This window comes from Acanthochromis polyacanthus, chromosome 6 (assembly GCF_021347895.1).
Source record: "Acanthochromis polyacanthus isolate Apoly-LR-REF ecotype Palm Island chromosome 6, KAUST_Apoly_ChrSc, whole genome shotgun sequence".
NCBI lineage: Eukaryota > Metazoa > Chordata > Actinopteri > Pomacentridae > Acanthochromis > Acanthochromis polyacanthus.
The window spans coordinates 32994732-33016707 of NC_067118.1; the positions used below are offsets into that span (position 1 = coordinate 32994732).

At 41.8% G+C, this 21976-nt stretch overlaps 1 protein-coding gene across 3 annotated transcripts in view; it reads left to right on the top strand.

The window, feature by feature from the left end:
* The first annotated feature begins 4810 nt into the window (after positions 1–4810).
* The window catches only part of LOC110949813 (uncharacterized), a 45547-nt gene continuing 28381 nt past the window's right edge, over positions 4811–21976 (top strand). The window contains exons 1-2 of one of the 3 annotated variants that reach the window (XM_022192064.2): positions 4811–5171; positions 21448–21564. The gene's annotated coding sequence lies outside the window, so the exon portion shown is untranslated. The remainder of the gene's footprint in view (positions 5172–21447; positions 21565–21976) is intronic. The other 2 variants (XM_022192065.2, XM_022192062.2) reach the window with 2 other exon arrangements.

Sequence of the window (21976 nt, forward strand, 5' to 3'; positions counted from 1 at the left end):
GACCTCACCACACGGGTCAAGAAGGTTTCCTTCTCATTTCTACTCTGAAGCTCACCTTCTCCTGCTCAAACTGCTGACTAATGTTTCTGCTGCTCTAAAGTCTGGTCTCCAGAACTTCCTAAAAACTCTCAGTCTCTTCTGCTGCAGGTTGCTTTGTAGAACTGTTCCAGAAAACCTCACTAAACCACATGGAGGGGCCTCAAGATAGTCGTCCAAATGAAACCGTACAAAAACCAAACTAGCACAACCCAAATGCTAAAGTCTCCTGCAGCCTACCAGAGAACCTCTTTAAACAGAGAATCAGGACAAGAACTCTTACCTTCTGGACAACCAACGTTGGTTCACAAACAAGAATACAGAATGTATCTGACCAAAAACCTCTAAAGACTCACTACAGCCAAGATAAACACACAACTCAGCTACACCAAATCCACTAATCACTGCACACATTAGCACCATGTGCTAACTGTGGCTAAAAAACCACATTTACCAAGACAACTATCCAGTACAAAGCCCTAAAACACACCAAGAAACACATTAAAGAGGATTTTACTGCTGGAAGCTGCAAGCCAACGCCTAAAGAACAAATTAAAGCAACGGAGCCAAACCTGGTTCAGTGAGGAGAAGCAGAGGAAATGTTTGACCGCAACCACATAAAGGAAGACACTGAGCTGCTCAGGTGTTCCTGATAACACCAAGCAGGGTCTTACCATCCAAATATTTGATTAACAACAAAATAAAAGAAGTGTCTTTTAAATTAATTCATAAAATGTATCCTTCTAAAATATTTCTTTTACAGCGTATAAGAAAACATATTGATACTAACTGCTCTTTCTGTTCAAAATGCTCTGAAAATAATTTTCATTTATTTTGGTCTTGCACTGTTTCAAATGATTTCTGGAAAGATGTTTGTCATTTTATTTCTACTTCTATTGACAACAGTTTTACTCTTTGTTTTGAAAATATACTGTTTGGTTACACTTCTTTTATTCCTTCCAAAAGCAGACAGTATTATATAATTAACCTTATCATTTTATTAGCTAAATTTCATATTCATAAATGCAGATATATAAATAAAGACGCTTGTTTTCTTTTCTTCCAAAATGAAACCAAACAGTATATTTACACTATTAAGAACTCCACTAACACTAAAGCCATTAAAACTGTACATTTGTGTAGTGTATATAATCTTTTTCTGTAGTCTGCTTCTTGTTTGTGACCCCATGACAATACTTTTCTTTGTTGTTTTTTTGTCTCTGTGTTGAATTGTTTTGTTCTATTCAATGTTCAATAAAGAAGGGGGGAAAAAATAAAAACACCAAGCAGCCACCTGGACAGCCAATAGGAACACAGCTTACTGGAAGTCCAGAGGGCTGGCTTAGTGAAGGAAATTTAGTTTAAAGTTGAAGCAGAAAGTTAACAATGAAAGTTGAAAACCACCTTCTGATCCCTGAAATCTCTGAGTTTTCACACACAGAACGCCTTAACATGTCAAACATTTTCCATAGTAGAACCTTCACTGTAAAAACATCATAGTGTGGTGTGTTGCTCAAAAAACATTATAACCCAGCTGTCTAGGGCCAAAAACAAGACAAACACTGGTTTCCAGGGGGTTAGGAGGCTATTCATTTGAAAGCGTAAGTTTACAACAACACAACATGTGAGCAGAAAAATCACAAAGTCTGTCTTTAGTTCAGCTGAAAATATTAGTTTTTGTCTTTTTTATTGACCAAACTTTTCAGGAAGTAGATGAAGAATAATTAAAGCTGTCATGTAGAAGTCCAACTTATTTTGGATCCTTGTGGAGAGTTTAATCTTAGAGTTTGTAAAGCTATTGAGTTTTTAGAGTCACATGGGTTGTTTTGACATTTAATAGAGAGTTTAATGTCTGATTGTAATTCTGTTCAGTGTATGGATAATTTAAGTTATGAAGATATGTTTTGTTTTTGCTTCAGCTTTTTTTATTGTTTAGCTGGCTGATGTGGTGAACCTGAAGCTGTTGCATGTGTGCTTTAAAATCCTCCAAGACAAATGTTACAAAGTGGTTGGTGGAGTTCTTTCAATTATGCATATATTTATGAAAAATACTGAAATGTATTGTGCACATCCAGCCAAAGAACTTTCATCCATTTTTACATGAAGAACTATTTTCAATACTGCCTGCCCTTGCTCTGTTTTTTTTTTCTGATTTTTTAAGCTCTTTTTTTTTAACTCGTTAAAGTACGCCGGCCCGCGGGCGGGCCGTTTTTTTTTATCGGTATACGCTTTTTTTAAATAGAAGGACACTGCAAACACGATTATACAAACACTATACACACATAGAAAGCTGAGATTCTCATGAATCCGCCGGTATAAACCACTTTCAGATGTGATTACCACAGCGGGTAATATAAACACATTTATCCAACAAACAACAAGTCATGTAAACGTGCACAGCTCACCTGTCGACGCAGTTTGGACGCTCGTTTCTGGTCATAAAAGAAGATAATCCACAAAAACCGGCCAGAACCCAAGCTTAGCCATCCAGAGGAAACAATCCAGTATAATACTTTGGCCAAAACATGTCTCGAAATAGGTAAAAAAATCCAGAAAACGATAGGCTCCGTGCGCGTGCACGCGGCGCGTGGTGGCGCTGTGCGTTTCATATTCACTGCATCTTTCTATTATAACTTTATCATACACGGTCCTATTTTCTTTGTTCGCGATTCAAAATGGATACTGGAGGCTTCTCGACCGCTTCAAACCGGACTTCAACCAATCAGGTGACTCGTTTCCGCCTACTTCGGCGATTTAGCCAACCATGGCCGAGTCTGACAGATATCGATTACATCACTTGATTGACTTGTTTCTCAGCAAATCACGCCGGAGGAACCGTTAGATTGACAGGCCTGGTAGCCAATGAGCTTGCTGAATGGCTTGAATATAAATCCCGCCTCTTGCCAGCGGCTTTATATGATATTTCATTCGTGAGCTCCGGGCTCCACCTGCTGTTTCTCTGTATTCCTCTCAATCTGTGTGTGTGATCGACACTGAAGCCTATCTGAAGTGATTTTTTGAGTTCTTTATGAGTTTTTGGAATGAAAATGAAGTGGAAAATGAAGTGAAAATGAATTTATACCATTCTGTAGAGAGTGTGCACAGTGTATAAAGAGTGTATCCAACATTGACAGGGGCGGAGCATATCAGTACAAATACATGTGTGAAACACTCATTTCTTGTAGTATTGCTCTGAAATTTTGACCTGAACTATGTAAGACCCCAGGCTTTTGCAATATTGTGTTTTCAAGCTCTTACAGTGCTGCCACACTGATTTTCAGGTGTTTTATTAGGGAAAAAATGTAGGCGAGAAAAAAAATTCATCCTAATTCAGTGTGTGCCAACATGAAATACTCTGTGCCAGTAGCACCTAGAGTAATTCTGACTGCACTGGGTGAAAATTCAGGTTGTCAGCTTTCAAATGAGACCCCAACCATGCATGTACTCCAAACAGTTCAAGAACAGCATTCAATTTACTTTCTGTAAATCTCAGTAGAAATTTCGGGCGGAAATTGCCCAAACCTCAACCCTTAATGTTATCTCTATAATAAAATTTTAACTGGCAAAATGCTCCTAAAATACACCAGAAGGCAGGAAATAGGATCAACAATTTTCAAAATTTTCTGGGGGAGGGCCGCCAGATCGCCTGTCAGCATCCTGCACAAACCAAGTCTCACTCTCAGGTCTGGTCACAAGTTGGCAGCACTGCTAATGCTAGTTGGCTACAGTTATTGTATATCAGTCCCATCTACAACCCTGTAAAGGCTGCAATTTATTAATTTGCTATTAGCATGCTGTGTAGTGTTGTGACTCCCTGTCCAATCAGTGGCCTGCACTCAGTAGACATTACATTATCAGCTTGACTCCGCTCACTGGGAACCCTGGCTGAGTAGGTACTAAAACTGTTCCTGGTACCAAGTATTATGTTGTCATGGAAAACCTCACAAACTGAGTAGAGTCGAGCCAAGTAGGTGCTAATGGAAAAGCGCCATATGTGTAGCCCTGCTGCGATAGACAGGCGACCCGTCCAGGGTGTCCTCTGCCTTCGCCCTGGGTCAGCAGGGATAGGCTCCAGCCCCCCAGTGGCCCTACAGAGGATTAAGTGGTGTATAGATAATGACTGGATAGGTATTTCATTATTATTTGGGCCGAACATGAAGAGCAAATGGCTTTCAGATCAGGCGTAAACTAACCGTGACGTCACCCGTTGGTTTCAACGGCAAGAAAATGAAGCCCGGATTTTGCTACTTCCTGGTCGCCGTTTTGGATTTTTTGGAGCCAGTGACGTAAAAAGCGTCATCAAACAGACTGGACCGGAGAGCAACTAGGGGCAGGATTGGCTGAGAACTCTCTTATCCCGCCCACGTTTTACCGCAGAGGCTTCTGTTGCTGTCTATCAAGTATAGCCACGCCCCCTGGCTCTGCCAACTTTAACGATTTATTTAAAATTCAGTATTGATTTATTTTAAGATCGGCCACCTGATCTCTCATTTTGACCATGAAAACTAACAGGAAAAAAATCCTGAGCCGTAGAAAATCAGTCTATCAAATTTTATTTTTTTCCAAAAATGAATTGGGGTCTATGGAGCAAAAGCTTTTTGGAGCCAACCCGAGCGGATGGCGGGATATTGCAAGTTTTTGACACTTCCAGGTGGACTTCAATTCTGGAGCCAGATGCTACGTCCACTATATATACAGTCTATGTTTCAGATGCGTTTTATTTTGAAAGCGCCCACAGGAAGTCAAATGGGTTATCCAGTCCGCCTTGACGGCGCTTTCAGTCACATGGTTACTGCCTAACCGAGAGCTGATGGAGCCAGATGAAAAAGGCAGGAGGCGAGCCCCTCCGGTTGCGCGTCAGCATCCCCTCAAATAGGAATCCGCTTCTGTCACGACAGCAGCCCTGAAACAACAATTAGAGGCGAATTTCATTTCGGCGTGCGGCCCCCCCCCTTTTTTTAATTTTTCATTTTTTTCCCCCCTCATGCGATGCTAAAGAAGAAGAGTCAGGGCAGTGCTGCGAGGAGGCTGCAAAGAATGATAGTGAGGATCAAGGCGCGCTGTCCCAGGAGAACTCATCTGAAGAAGAGCTGGCCGTGAGACACCGGGATGCTCCTCTAACACACCGGGGGCGAGTGAGTACACCGCATCCCATCTCCTGTCTGCCTTATTTTTTTGCTTCCACTTTGGTGACATGTGCGCTGTTTTCCGGCCAGTTCTGCGCGCCTGTCCATCCCCGAATAACGGCGCTCCATCCCCACCTGTCTGATCAATCATTCATAGGCTTCTTAGTTGGTAATTTGGTGCACTTTGCAGCCCTGCGCTCCCGCAACTTGCACGCATCTGGGTTAAATATGCAGTGGGTGGCTGTGGAGGGCCCGGTCGTGTCCCTTTAAAGTTTTGATTAGAGTGAACATGTGTTGCACACTGCGGCCACAGTGTCACTGTCAGACTAATTAATGAAGCCTTTGTGAGGGACTCTCCTATCACAGGCTTTAATCCACTGATGGCCTGGAGGGCGTGGGTTTGGTGGTGTTCAGAGAAAAAGGCACCAGTCCTGCTCGCATCGTGGATTAATTATGGACTCACTGGAGCACAAACAAAAAACAGTGCATTTTAATATCAACTTAATGCTTATTTTTCCATCTTTCACTCCTAATCTTCCTCCAAAGCATAAGTTCTGTTTGTTGGAGATGCATCACTGGTTTAAATTTAGGCTCTCCAAAGTGGGAGTGACATGATTGCTAAGTGATATAGAGTGCAGAATTAATCCTCGCTGCAACTACATATCTGATTCAGTCTGTAATGATTTTCTCACCTGCAATAAGCTCCGGGGTGAGGATGCTCGCTGTGCTACTGAATGTGTGGGTGTGAGTAGAACTTCTACAGTGGAGCTCAGTGCATGTAGATGAATGAAATCCACTTACTATGCAGCAAGGGTTCCCATCTCCAGTGTGCATGTGGGTGCGTGTGCGTTGTGTGTGTGTGTGTATTTCACCTCATTACACTCATTGTGTTGACTTAAGCAGGAGGGTCACCCCTGAGGCCCGTTCTCCTGCCTTATTGAGGAGTGATGCCCTGAATTACACCACGCTCAACGCTGATTGCAGAAGAAGGGAGAGGCATTTTCAAGCTCAGCTCGAGTTCACCGCCGTTATTTCGACTCGAGCACCATGTACGAATGTGATGTACATTTCCTGGCACGGATATGTCATCGCGTTACACAATCAGCAGTACGAAGCTGTCCCCCACTCGGCACAAGTGCGCTTTGTTGAGAGGTGCTTAACTCCTGGATCTCGTGTATTTCAAATTTGTGACGGCTCTGGTTCGAATCCCGGGCAGTTATGTTTGCAGGCCGCCCACGCACTCTTTGTGCAGGAGCCCCTCTATTCTTGTGTGTTTTTTTTTTTTTTGTCTCTCTCTACTAAACTGACAAACTCTCCCTTACAGCCTATGGTGCTGTATTCCTCCTGAGGCGCTTTCAATATTCTCCCTGTGTATGTATTACACATCAAGCATGTCGAACTGCGAGCACGGGGCCGAGCACTTTAAGGCAGAGTCAGCCTTCTGTTGAGGGTGACAGAACAGTCAGATGGCCCCCACAGGGCAGAGAACAATTCCTGCTGCTGATGCACCCAAGGCGACAGGACTGGAGCGCTCCTTTCCTCCCTCCCTTCCTTTCCCTTCACATCCACCCTCCTTCCCATCATCCCTTCCCACCTTCATCTCATAGAAAAAAAAATACACCGTGGTTCACTTGCACACCTGCACCACAGCGTCTGTGTTGTTGCTTTTTTTTCTACCTTCCTTTTGCTTCCTGCGCACGCATGCATGAAGCATATTCACTCTTTCATAAACACACGTGCAGACATGTGCCTAAGGAGTTATATTTATGAGTGGCTCTTTACTTCATAAATCAAACCTGCTCTCACGCACAGCATCGCTTTCACAAATACACTCACACACCCTCTGATATCCACAACCGTGTTGGGTTTATTTTCTGGGTGTTTTGTGCCTTTTTTCTAAAGAGGCCGTGGAGAGTGATGGGGAGAGTAGGGCAGTGGCATTCAGCTAATGGTCCAGTCAACTGGGACTCAAACAAGGGATTTGATGCTCGGGGCATTGGGCTTTTGGGGTCGCCCTCACAATTATGGTTTCGTGTACTCACTATCGTAATTACACACACTTCTATTCTCTGCAACACTGTGCATCCATTGTATTAGATATGTATATACAATCTAATAGAGTCCAGTACAACTCTTCTGCCATAAAGCCTTGTTTTATGAGAGTAATAATGTTAAAGAGTTGATTAAAATCATGTGTTTCAACACTGAGGTCATGGTGGTGATGTTGTGTTGGACTAATAGACCCAAGAGTGTTTCTATTCTCACCCGCTAATGTGAATAAGTAGGACAAAAAACTAGAAACACTTCCCAATATAAGGTTTTCTACCGAAGGACCACTTTAACTCATGATAATATCAATATTAAAGGCATTATGGAGGATGTTTTTCTTTGTTTAATTTGTCTGATTCACATAAAATGAATATACTGACCTTTAGTGCACTTGTATGTATGGTGTTTAAAAGAATAAAAAAAAAAAAACTGTGGACATGGCAGGACCTGAAAAACATCAGCCAATCAATGCGCTCGGACCGAGGCGTTTGGTTTGCTCCCTTTCCTGTCAATCAAAAATCTTCCGGCTCAGGCCTAGTTACATGGATTACGTACGCCTTGGACTTACGTGTTTTCTGTATGTGTTGCTTTGGTATAGCTTCGTAGTTAGCTGGTGACTTGTTTTGCTCATCTTTTTTACATAATGGCAGATAAAGATCCAGGGGGACCCAGCCGTAAAAGATGACTTCACGAGTGCTACGCAAGTTTCTGGAGGGGGGCGTTTCTCCGTAAATGTTAAGAGGGGGGAGGTTCGAGGGGATGAGGGAGAGGTTGTATGTGCGCATGCTCATGCTACGTTCATAGTCGTAGGAAATTAAATCTCCTCTAATGCCTTTAAACATACAGTTAGATTCGCATCTTCATAATCGAAGCTGTACAGCTATATATATAGTCGGCAACTGGCGGCCCGTGGGCCAAAACTGGCCCGTCAGGAATAATATCTGGCCCACCAGATGAGTTTGAAAATTTGATTTGGCACGGAGCCAAGCCAGTCCGTCACCGCAACACGAAACTCGCGTGGTTGGCTGCTGCCGGGCATTTCCCATTTTGCGCTACTGGTCGGACACGGTTGTACCCATAGATATATACAAACGTTTTCAAACGTTTGTATATATCTATGGTTGTACCAGCCAGATTTCACTGAGCAACAGTGTGTGCAAAACGTGTGTGTGTCTCGGGAGTCATTTTTAATACATCTGTGATCAGAATTGAGACGTGTGTCCCAAGCAGCAGCGATCAGCTGTAGAAGCTCCGCTGCTCGTGGTATCGCCCCCCCCCCCGCTCGTGGAATCGGAGCGCACCCCCTCGCAGGTTGGCCCGCTGTTCGATTGTTTACAAACATTTTGTCCCGAAGCCACATCTACTTGCAGACCCCTGCCCTAAACAGTGACATTAACCGTGGCACCTCTGCTGGCATCTCCAGAGGCCACTGGAAATGCCGCTGCGGCAGTGGCATCTCGCCTAAACAGTGGCATTAACCGTGGCACCGCGGCGGTGCCACAAAAGTGCCACTGCTAGCTGCCAGTGCCACAAATCGGTCTTGCCCCTAGTGGGATTATCAGTACAGGTAACCTTACTCAGGCTCTCCATTAGCTTTGGACAAGTAATTACTGCCAATAGAGCTTCACTTGTCAACTACTTTATTTTCCATATTTTGCTTTTAGTTGGCGGTAACATTGAGGGAACATTTTTTTTTTTTTTATACAACATATACAACATTTTTTTTTTTTTTGGGGGGGGGGGGGGGTTTATTGTTACTGTCAGTGTTTCTGCTGTCTGACGACCAGCTCCAGCGTTGGGTAAGTTGAGTTAAGGATGTTAAATTAGTAAAATTAGCAACCCGAACTTTTAGTATGTTTTAATCTAGAGGAGAGCCAGTTTGCACCTTACAGTACCAGTGTTGTGCCATAAAGTGATTGCAGCCTGTTGGAGCAGTTATCATTTGCCTGGACTATCACCAATCCAGTTGTTTTACCTGCTGAAATAGCTTTAAGGACCCATTCAGCTCATATAATGCAGTTTTACAATTATGAGTGCAGCCCCTACAGGTTTAATTTATAACAGAGCTCTTGTACTAACTGGCAATAAATGGTATAGGTATAACTTATATCTACATCAACCTGCTGTTTTCTTTACTCCTGTCACATTTTTTTCTTGCTGTTGCTCATTTTTATATTTTTTCAACATGTATCCTGCATCTTTATGGAAATAGCACAACCATTGCTAGAAATACAGAGAACTCAAAAGTGTCTTTTGTGCAGTGCAACAAACTTATAGTTCCGTAAATCAGAAAAGGAAATAACACACAGAATTTTAACTTCTTTGATTTCTTATTTTACAAAATTGAAAAAGCATTTGAACCAATATGTGTACATTTTCCAAGTGTTCATAGATGAGAAAAACACTGGAAAGAACTCATAACTCTTAATGTTGTTGATAATTTACTTGTTACATTTGAATTTGTTTTTTTGCACCTATGCCGAGTTCAGATTAAAAAGTCCAGGATTTCACGTGACTGTTGGTGGCAGTTGAGTCATTAATGACTTCGCTGTTGCACCAAGAAGCACAGAATTATTTATTTATTTATTTACTTTATTTATTTTACAGGATGTGGCTAAGTTTATTTTGGCATTTTATAAAACACATCCAAAATGAAGTGATTTTGATGAAATCTCACAGGTTTAAGTGTAGATTTGGATGAGTGTCCCTATGGAATGGCTTATCTTAAGTGAGTAGTTCGAGGACTTTCGTGAGTTAAAAATCCAAAGATTCTACAGTTTCTGAATCTGAAAAATTGTATAATTTTGGTTAATTTTTTTTAAAAATAAAAAAGACGACATGTCTTTCAACTCCATTGGCAGGTTCTGAGGTGTGTAAATAGTCCAACTGTCTTATATAATGCACCATCATACTATCGTACAGACATTTTCCTCTTTTTATACATACAACTCTATACTCCTCAAGTCATATTGTACTATTGTGAAAGATCTGGAATTCCAGTTACTTTATGAGATCAGTGTGAGCCTAGACTGTCACACAAAAGCATCCCTCTTCGTGCTCACAAAAATCCACGTGCACTTGCAGCAAGCGAATTCTAAGCAGTTTGTACATATTTACATGAATAAGGTGAAACTGTACTGCAAACATAGTTACTCACAGTATACACTGAGTGCATAATACAGAATGAAGCTGGCATACATGTAAGAGAAAAATTACAAATATTGCTAGATTGAATGGTAAATGGTATTGGCACTTTCAACTCTTGTTAGTTTACCGATGTGAAAATATACATGGTAATGGTGTCTGTAAAAGAAAATAGACAAAGCATTCATCAGTGCTTTAGAAGTTCCACTATAGGAACAAGCTCTTTCAAAATTCCTATGAGCCAATCAGAACTGGTATTACGCTGCCTTTCAGTTCAATTAATCCACGTCCTCTTTCAAATAAACACTCCCAATATTTCCCACCTCATGCACCGTCATTTTTCTTGCTCAACACAATTGGTTCCCTCATACTACCCTATTATACTCACACAAACACAATTATAGTCTTTCCCACACACTTATTATTGTCTGCATACACTTCGCTTTTACCAGACGTGTCCAATCTCGCTCACTTACACACACACTAAAATTCACAATGCAACTCTTTATCATGCAAAGCTACCGTTCTACCTGAAAGGCGTTTTATCCAGAGTGTATGACGGCGTGCCTGTGAGGGAAGAATTACAGTGTTTAGAAGCGAGGACAGAGAGCGCAGCGGCTCGACGGTTATTGAGGGTTTCTAAAATGTCAGTCATTGTCCGTGGCCTTTGGTTGTTTGCAAAAGGTGCAAAAGTGCGATGCGAGCTTTACAGATCACAGCGTAAATGGTCCGTGAATCCTCCTAGTGTGTGTGCGTGTGTGTGTGTATCAGCTGTGTGCACAGTAGCTGAAGGACTGGGGGGGGCTGTAGATTGGCCAGTCAGCCAGACAGATGTGCCCTCGCCTGGACTTGGAGTGCAGGCCCTCAAACTGGCCTGCCACTCCAGCATTAAGTGCCATGGATCTGTGACCAAAGAGCTCAGGGCACCTAAACTCACTGTCTGCGTAAAATGCTCTCAATTATTAATTCGCAATGTTTAAGACAAGAAAAGAGAAGATGCATGAAAAGAAGTTTGGCCTTCATCTTTATAAGCATACATTGCATCCGTGTCCTGATGTTTCTCATTATATCAGTGATTACGCTGAATCCCTCGACTAATTGTTGAGTGCACTGGAAGTTCATTATGTACTGTGCACTAAATACATTTCAGTCTCAGTATGGCAGCAGCTTGCATTAATGCAGGAGCGCTGTAATTCCTAAGTATCGATTCATGTCTCAGCAGCATTACAGCATAATGTCCCTGAACACAACTATATGCAAGATCAAACACGATAAATAGAGTAAAGAAAAGGCAGTGATTTACTAGACTTCCCGTTAACTCCCCATTATGTTTCAGTTTGTAGCTCCATTATCACATGCATGTGCCATTAAGGTGCCAATCATATGACCTGAGAGAACACGTATTAATTGTTGAAATAACACAGGTCCGCATTAAATAATCTGATTTAAAGGAAAGGAGACCCCTATAATAAAGTGCTACAGTGTGAACCTGACATCCCACTTCAATCACTCACAAGAAAATTTCATGCAAAACTTCCTATTAGCTGCTTTTTTGAAGTTTGAAAATTGAGGTTTCATCAGCAGGTGAAGTTATCAGAATCTGCTTTGAGGAAATGTTCCTTCCACCTCAGCTCATCTACAGCAGTGTTAGAGCGTATTGACTCATCAGCTGTGTGTTAATGGTATATGAAACATTTTCAAATATTTGTGTGTGAGTGCGCAGCTTTTCAGTTATCATTTATCGCAGCCACAACCACCTATGCCCTTTCTCTTTGATGCCGGTGTAGACGCCACTCTTCTTGGCCCACACTGTGGCTCTCATGTGTTACCACATGCATCTGAAATCACGTGTCGGCAAAACTGATTAAATTGGTTAATTAAAAAAAAAAAAGAAAAGGGGGAGATTTGTCTGTGTTATGAGGGTTTTTTTTTTCTGTTTGTAAGGTATTACTACTGTTTATTCCCTCAAGTTGTGCTTCTTTCCAAATCGCAACAAAAATCCAAGCAGATTATGAGAAATGGCCTTGCCCGACTTGTAAATCAGGAACTGCAATTGAAAACAAGAAATCACTCGTAGAGCGCAGTACTCCGACAAGGCTGCTCAGTCGTTGTAAAATCATTTCCCAACGGCTTGAAATCTTGAAAACAATCGTGGCAGAAAATACGGCACTGTAAAAATGTTGGCATTTAATATAGATATACCCACAAACAAACTGACCTTGCGCTGAGCACAGGAGTGTGTTATGCAGGTGAACATTATGTACAGATACCGAATCACGTGACCTAAATATATAGCAGGCGGCGGGAATTGATGGACTCGGAAACACCCCACAATTTAAATAACTGTTTCTAGTATCGCTTTAGACAGATAAGTCCCAATAAATATGCAATTTTAGATTTTTAGTGGGATTGCAGTCATGTGATAGCGTTCACTAGTAGTCATAGTTACAGTGACGCCGTGCCGCTATCTCACAATGATACAAAAGTCTTGAACAAATCCATGGATCCAGACTATAAGCCACATCACTACCAAAATCTAATCACTTGGTACTTGTGCCATTTCTGATCTTCCCTGAAAATTTTATTGAAATCAGTTGGTCTGTTTTTGAGTAATGTTGCTAACAGACAGACAGACAGACAAACCAGTGGCAATACGTCACATGACGTCCGCCTCCTTGGCGGTGTAGCTTTATTATCAATTATAGTTTAACTTGGATAGTGTGTTTAAAGTGCTTTTTTGTTTTTGCTTTTATTTTTGGGCTGTTTTTGAGGTTTGAGGAAGCCTCTGTAAAGTTGTTTGTTATTTTGTAAACCAGATGATGAGCTGTAGGTCTAAAATGTAATTGCAATGAAGGCACCAACTGGGGGTGGTGTGAATGTTGTTGTTTAGAAGCCACATATCTGAGTTAGAGGAAATTCCTTTTTGCATAATATAAAGTGTGAGTCCCCTATTCCAGAAAGTCAGAACGTCATACAGAAGCACTGACCAGGCACAAATGATCACTTTTTGTGCTTGAACTCAGTTATAAATTTTATGTAGTTTTTGCAGTAACTTAGTTTGCAAAGACACTCTTTTAAGTTGCCAATAATATTTAGATTTTTATTGGTCTAGAGGAAATTTGGACCTAGCTTGAGCTTTTCCTGATCTGTAAATCCATGACACTGTGTTTATGTGACTCTGCTGAGCTGTTCCACTCAGTGTTTTGGCTTTCAGTGGAAAAAGCCTTCCAGCTCCAGTACAGGAAGGTGCTGTGTATATATTTTTGATTTAAAAAATAGCGAGATAGTTGTGTTTTCCATTCTCTAAGTTTGTCACTTCTTGTGGGTGGAGAAGTGTTTATACCAACAACAGTTTAATTTGCACAAACAGACTGAGTCTTCTGGGTCTCATTATCGGAGACGTGATGCTCTTCTCTGTCGCGCCTTCTGCTTTGTGCTGTTAGATCCGGCTTGCTCTAACTAATATAAACCTACTGCTTGTGTTGCTTTAAGAAACAGAGAGTGTTTACGTAACAACTTTTCATGCTCTGATTTTAGGCTCAGCGTCACGCTAGCGTCTTGCTGGCTACAGGTGTGTTTATTCAGACATTAACTGCACATCTCTTCCCGGCAAACCCAACATCAGCATCTGTCAAAATAGCAATCCAGAGCAGTAGTTTATACTCGCAGTGCAAGTAAAACTCCTGCCATCAAGCTTGCAAACACACATTTAGTTAGTAATAGGCCATTGCATCAGCACAAGGAGATAATTTAATGATGTCACCATGTGGTGGAGCTGCATTGTGGTATGAAACCTTTCTGTGTGGAATATCCCAGTGAGAAAGTGATGCATCAGGCAATGTCTGTAATTTATGATATGATATGTATGCAAATGTATAGGATTTATATATAGGATTTAGTGCAACATGCATGAGTGTGTCTGGTGTTATGTGTGTTTCTGCACCTTCCTAAACCATCTGTCTTGACACTTGTATGTGTGTATATAGTAAACATTTGTGTGATTCCTTCTAATGTATGGCAACATGCACTATGGAAAATCCAATTAACATTTATTAACTGCAAGTTTTTTTTAACAGTATACTGAATTTTGTTAAAATACAGATAATCACTAGTAAAATTATGCTAGGTAAACATGTTAGGGATTAAAAGATATGTAAAGAATTTTTATTTTATATTGCAGATTTTCCCTGTTTTGTTAAATTACAGATCCACAAAATATAATTATTTTAGCAGATGTTTGCTGTTATTTTCATGGTTTTTTGAATGGGAGAGGCTTCCACTGTTTTTTAACATATTTTTTTCTCACACCCTTCCGCTGGCCAGATTTTCACGCTTTTTTTTACAGGAGTGTTTTTTTTTTAGCAGTGTAGTTGTGGGATTCATTTGACTCTGAGGTGTGTCACTCGCGATAATGTCTCTTCCTGTTGGAGACGCAGAACAGTGGAAGCAAAGTGTGGCGCTGGTGGCGAGTTCACCTTTGCAACAGAAGCCGTTTATTGATTCCTCTGACTGTCACGCAGGTGTCATCGATGGAAGATCAGCCGGTGCACTCAAAGAAACCGATGACAGTGGACGTTCATGCTGATGGCTATTATATTTATTCATTAACGGGGCGTTTGCTCCTCAGCTCTGCTCAGAGGGCTGCTTTCACCTGTTTCACCTCCTGAGGTTTGAGATAGCGGCACATTCGCTATCAGATCTGTCTCGGATGTGCAGGGGGATCACAAAATGCACACATACATGCACGGCAGCATCCTCCTCGCCCGGTGCTTAGCATGAATGAGCGAGACTGTGGGGACAGTAAGAGCTGGAGGAAGAATAAAGGGTGGAGTCGAAGGGCTCCGGGGACCGAGGCAAGACAGATCCTATATTGATTGGTTTAGTAAGAGAATCCTCAGGCTTTTAGTGGTGCTGCTTAATAAGAGTGGCTTGTGGAAAGAGAGATCACATCATCTGAACTCCACTCCAGAGGCTGCCTTCGGCTTTAAAAAATAGTCCACAGCAAAATCAAAACATAAACAAGAGAATGCTGATCCGTTTAAATTATGGTTTTTGGCGCTTATCCACAGTCAGGATTCAGAAATGTCTCTTTACACAATGTTAAAACACATCCTATGTGAGGTCATTTTATGCTGTTCAGGTTTTCAAAAGGGATGCAAAGTAATAAACTTTTGTCATAGGGTCAGATGTTGAGCATGGTATCACAAGAATCAAAACCTATGCAGGCGGAATTTTGCGTGCTACCTATCACACAGTGCGTTGCAGGATCACACAAGTGGAGCCTCAGATCTTGCAGCGGGTTTGTGTGCTCGTCGCAGCGTGCGATGGCGGTGTGGTTTTTTGCACTGACATAGTCGTTTTTTTGCTGCATGCACCCTATCTGTCTATCTCGGTGTTAAGTCAAAGGCCTGGCTTCAGAGAAACAACTTAGCTATTTCAGGAGGCAGCAGATTGTGTTAAGCGAGGAAGTGAAGTGACACAACTGGGGTTGAGATTCTTGGTGTCTGAAAACCTTGAAAATATCTTTATTTAGTGCTTTGCTCCCCCGACACCTTGCAGATTTGCACCTAGCTACCATCAGATAATGGGTAGCTACAGAAGCAAAGCGGCACATCACAGCCTGGAGATAAACAACCACGGTACTGACAACAGCGCTTCTACGCTTTACAGTAAAATGACATTTTTAATCAAGAAGACTGCTATCTCTATACTTAGGTCATTTTAATTTCTGTGCAACTGGCACAAAAATATGTATTTTTGTCATCATTTTGACGTTTTATTTTACATAGATTATTAAATTTGAAGACCGCTATCAGCTGATGTAACTTTGAAGAATGTGGAGCATATATTACTGTGTATATTATTGAGAAAGGAGCTGGGACTATTTTTGGGCTGTTTTTGATGATTTAATTTTATTATTTATGTATTCACCTCCACATGAAAGAGAGCTGAGGTCCCAAGTGGTCTCTGTCTTTCTCTTTCTCTTCCTCTTTCACACTTTCCTACTTATTCATGCAAACATACACTCAAATCTATATTTACTTAGCTATTTTCTACCATTTTTGTCAATACCCATCGTCACTTTTTGTATTTTATTTAATGGGACCTGTGCGCTTTTTACCCTCCTTTTTATCAGCTGAGCTAATGCAGCGAGTTCCAGTGTAAACTGACCCGTTTGTGTGTCTGTCTGTGCCGTTGATTGTATTTTCATGCGCTTACACTTGTTTAATGAAAGCACCTGCTGTCCCCTTCATTCACCCATCTGATCGATAGCATGCTGGGTCTGTCCGCGTGCTGGCTGTCATGGAATCTTTGCTAACCCAATTAACCAAGCCGTGCACTAACCCAATTAAAAGAACCCCTGCACTATATTAACCTGATTCACATTGGCGCACAGATACATCGCTCTGGCATCAAACATGCCAGCGGGCCAGCAGGTCAGATTTTCAATGAAATCATTACTCCTATCATTTGCTGCTCCCATAATGATCAGCACTGTAAAACGATGATGTAATGCTTGTTCCTTCACGCCCATTCAAAGTGAAACACTGTGGTACTTTGGAAATGTTAATGAATTTGTAACATGGGTTTTTTTCCCCCGAAAAAGTTAGTCATTTCTGTGCAGTGGATTCAGTGTTTGACTGGTTCTATAGAATTAAGCCAAATGTGTTTGTTTTTAAGAAGAATTTCTGTACAGTGCCTATGAGTTACATATGTGAATAGACTCCAGTGTATATGTTGGTCAATAAGCGACTAGAATTTGCAGAAACAGGTGTTTCAAAGATATGTCTTAGGTCATTTAGAAGCAGTGTTTTATTGTGTAGTGGATTTTCTTTTCCTAACTGTAATATTACAATCAGTATGTGCCTCAAAAATGTGGCATTTCGTTGGGTATACTTGTTGGCAACAATCCTCAGCTCCCACTCAACTAATTAATGATAATCTAACTTTTCACACAGATAGCTTTGCCGAAGTACTGCAGCTCCTATTTAGTGATGTTCAGTGCATGTTACCGCCACAAGCCCACATGCACATATAGCTAAGTAAGTTATTGGTTTATATGCAGTGTTATCTGAAAAAAAGTTGTTTTTTGTGATTCATTGAGTTAAATGATTAACTGAAGTGTTATAGTGTTTATCTACTACTCGTGCTTTGCTGCTGCTTCTAATGAGTGAACATGGAATGATATTTAAACTGCATCTTTACCCTGCTCGGTGGTTTTGAGCTGCATTTTTAACTTTGTCAATCATCTAAAGTGAACAGAGCAGCAGGAACTGATAGCAATTTACATATTGAAGATAGCAAGTCCAGCCACAGGCCAAATATGCTGTTCTTAACATCTAACATCATTCCACTCAGGCAAATGACATGAGATAATGATTTTTTTTTATCTTTACCAGTTATGGGTTTCTCCTTAAAACACCACATATCATTTCAGTGTGGCAGCAGGCATTTCTGCTGGATAAAATTAGTCATCTGCGACTTTTCTACAGTGTCAGAAGCTATGAGTAGTGTAATGGATGAGCAGGCATAGTAACTTGGCAGCAGCTGCGCTTGAGTGGAGGTGTAAGGTAGGTGGCCTTGGACAAGAAGTGTAAAGAAAAGGCAGCATGACTCACCTAGAGAGGAGCCTGCATTTACGCCATTGATGAGCAACCTACAGGGCTCTCTGCGTCTCTTCCATCTGTGCTGTTTGTGGTGTAGGCTAGTCGGAGGGAGAGAGCGGGCTGAGTGATGGGGAACATGCCATGTAGGTTAACATTTCACAATTCACTGGGGTAATGCTTTTTCCATAAGCTGCCATGTTGAGGCTGACTGGCTTTTAAGACTGAATCAAATCGATGGCTTCTCCGTCTGAGGCGTGGGAGGAGCAGGGAGCCTCTCTCTGTTCTGCACAGCCACGATAACACTGCTCAATGGGCACTAACCACCTTTCAAATGGAAATGGAGTATCCAGTGAAATTAGACACAGTCATCTGGATGGTACTTAGCCACGGGGCGGTGAATGGGAGATGGTGGTGCGACGGTTGAGGGTGTGTCACGCTTTGACTTTGTTGTGTCAGAGCTAAGCTTTAACCGAACATTCGAGGTTGGTGTTGCGCTTTCGTCGGGGGGTTTTTGATAAAAAATGTTCGACACAAGAAGACGCACCAACAGAAATCGTGTTGGCATATTGAGACCGGTGAGACTGACTGCAAGCTTGCAAGTGCAGAGAATGACTCACCCAAAAGCATGGGGGAGTGTGCTTCACAGACAGTATGCTAACTTACTGTATACTCTCATCACAGTGCCAGTTTGTTCTTCCTGTCTCTCTCTCTCTCTCTCTCTCTCTCTCTCTCTCTCTCTCTGCTTCCCACCTCTCCCCCTCTCTCTAGCCCTTCATTAGCTTGCTTGCAAACACACATGCACACCCCAGGCAAACTCATTCTAAGGGGGTGGATTCATAAATTGCTGACATAGGAAGTGAGCGCTTGGATCAGGTTGAGTACTGGCTCAATCCCTGTAAAACCTCCGGGGAATGGGTTTAAAATAAATCACTCATAGATTCAGCCTGCCTAAAGATTAAAGTGGGGGAAGTGTGTGTGTGCGTGCGTGCTGTGTGTGTGTGTGATGTTGCTAAATGAGACAGCTAAGTTTGTCTCTTGGTTGTTTCTGTGAATTTACCGCATTCATGTACAGTATACAGCCTGCGTGTCTTTGTGAGAGTTACAGACTGTAAAGGTGATGAAAAGAGCCACCGGGTGGGTGTGCTGTGGTAAGTGATTGCATGGAAGTGTTGACATGTGTAACTGCTTCCAATTGGCTTGCCAAGAGTTGTCCTCAGGGAAATAAGGGCAGCAGCACAAGCAGAGATAGGCTGCCACTGATAAAGAGTTATGTAGCTGTCCTATATGAGCACACTTTCACATGTTTGAAGTCAAAGATTGATGTCAGGGCCGTGCAACAAATGTGCAAATGTGCAGATATATTCATTTGTATGCTCGCTGTGAATTTGCAGCGAGTGTGTGTGTATGGCCATGTAACTATCTCCTATTTAAAAGGTGACGTTTCATCTTATTTACACTTACATTATGCATATGTTGACACAGTCTCTGTGGCTATAGGCTATGTGTGCACTCTGTGTTTGCTCAGGACTTCCTACGACTCCATATGGTGTCAAGGGTGATAAATGGACTCTTGGGGCAGCACTCCGTATCTGTTTGTGGACTCCCAGCATCACACACAGTGCCACAGCTTTTAAAGGTCTGTGGCACTGTGGGCGTCTGCCCATAAACCCAACGCAAAACCGTGCAGTGCTGCGGGTTTGAATCCATCGAGGTCACCTCCATATATCATGCCTCTTCCTTCCGAAGATGAATTTGGGGCTGTTGTCTTTATCTTTGCTGTGGTTTGAGGTGTTGTATGTTTTTATACGTGTTCTGTCTCGCTCGAAGCCACATGTTGTGCGTTACCATGGCCTCACAAGCTGCAGTTTAGTGGAAAATGTCCTTTGATATGACGCGATTCAAATATTTTGATTAACATCTCCTAATCGGCAAGTAAACTGTCACGACTCCAAGACGTATTCTGTTCAAGATAAGGCTTTCAGATAGGAGAAAAAAAATTAGGCAGGGAGAAGGTTTCTTACTTTAATGTGGTTCACTTGTGGAATTAAATCCATTATCAGCATCATGCATCAAGTCCTCAGATCACCTGTCAAGGATCACAATCTCTATAATCATACTCACACATCAGAGGTGGTAGTCATTCAACTTCACACATAATTCATGGCTTATGTGTTTCATTCGCCATTATGTTTACCGTAATAGTCACATAATCACTCAAATGCTGATAATTCGTTAGCAAGTAAAGTTTAAAAAAGTAGCAGAAAATGTACAACACAAATGTAAGTAGCGCTCTATTGTGAAATTCTGTTTGTATACACTCAAGTATGAAATACATAAAAGCATAAATGAAGTAAGTTTGTTTGGAATAAACTGCGCTGGAACAATGACTGATGACTGGAGGTTTTTACTGTGTTCAATGTGAGCTCCATGTGGTAGCTGGTTGAGTTGACCTGTTTAGTATAATTGGTGCACAGTCACAGATTCTAACTTGGGCAGGAAGAGCACTGAAAACATGTAAGTTGGAGAAAACACATTATACAAGCATCAATAATTGCACCACGTTGCTGAGCTTTTAAAGGGCTAACCCTAACTAGCGGAATGCTGATAGCTAATGAACAATAACTGAATACACTGACCGGAAATGTTTTTGGGTCAGTAGTCTCCTGTTCTAGAATTGACCTTTTATGAAGTTCAGGCTTGTAGTTCTATTACTGTATATGTAAGGTATATAAATGTACTGTTACTATACCAAACAAGAAATCTCGTACCAAGCTCAATGTCCTGTACTAGATGGACAAGAGTGAAAACATGTAATGTTAAACTTACTGGTGTGTTACAGAAATATGAAATATGAGCATCAGTCAACATTTCATATACCAAAGCGCAACAACACATTTACAGAAATAATCATTCATTGCCTTATGCATCCTGATAACATCTTTCACACCATCTACCAGTTTGCTAAGCAGCGGTGTAAGTTGCAATAGACGTTGGTTCAGTTAAATTGATGCTTGGTATGACAGAGCAGTCAGAAGCCCCTGCAAGTTCCAGTCAGTGGCCTGTTCTAAACCACAGTGACAAATGACGAAGCAGCAGCCTTTTTCAGTTTAGAGTGGAAAAATAAAACGAGTTTAGTTCAATTCAAGACTGTAAAATATTAAGCTTCATTTCGGCGACCACAGGGAGCAGACGCTCAAGATGCTTAAACAGCCCACTTGTGCAAAAGGGTTGAACGTTGTGGAGTTTCAGTTTTGCTGTAATACCAAAAGTCTTTTTCTTGTAACCGCTGATTGAGCTTGAGAGGATTGGAAGGTGCACAGTGGCTTACAGAGAAGATAGGAACTAATTTCCTTGCCTCTTCTCCTTCTGCTCTTTGATCCTCACCTCCCGCTTCATTGGCTTGATTGCCATGTTTATGGACAGCTCCTTTTCCTTTTTCCCCCTCGCCTCTTTCCCCTCTACTGTGTGGCGTGGCATGTCAGCAGTTCATCTTCTGTTGGAGGTCTTCGCGCACATGTGCTCACTCTCAGACTCGCACGGAGACACGCACAAGCGGAACAAACACTCCGAGCCAAGACACACCCGACTCCATCCTCACAGAGGTAAGTGAGTGCACCAGCATCCGCGATGAATAATTGAGTATCTGGCTCCGTGCAGAAATAGCAATCTCCCCACATAAGTGTGAAACATCACTTGCCACCCGAGACCTGGGAACTGGTGCTGCCATGTGGGTCTACCGTGTGTTTCTGTGTGTGTGTGTGTGTTCTGTTTGCATTCATGCTTCTCTGACATTTGGGGTGGATTTTTCTATTGTATCTGAACATCTGAACAACGGGGTGTAATCCTGAACTTATTAGATGTTGCAGTGAATTTGTGACATTTACAGATCCAAGCTACAAACTGACAACCTAACAAATGGCAGCGCTTGTAAATTAAAAATAAGAGGACACAAACTGTGACGCCCTGTCACCCGTTTGCATCTTTTTTTTGTTTTTTCCATTGAGTTGATTTGCA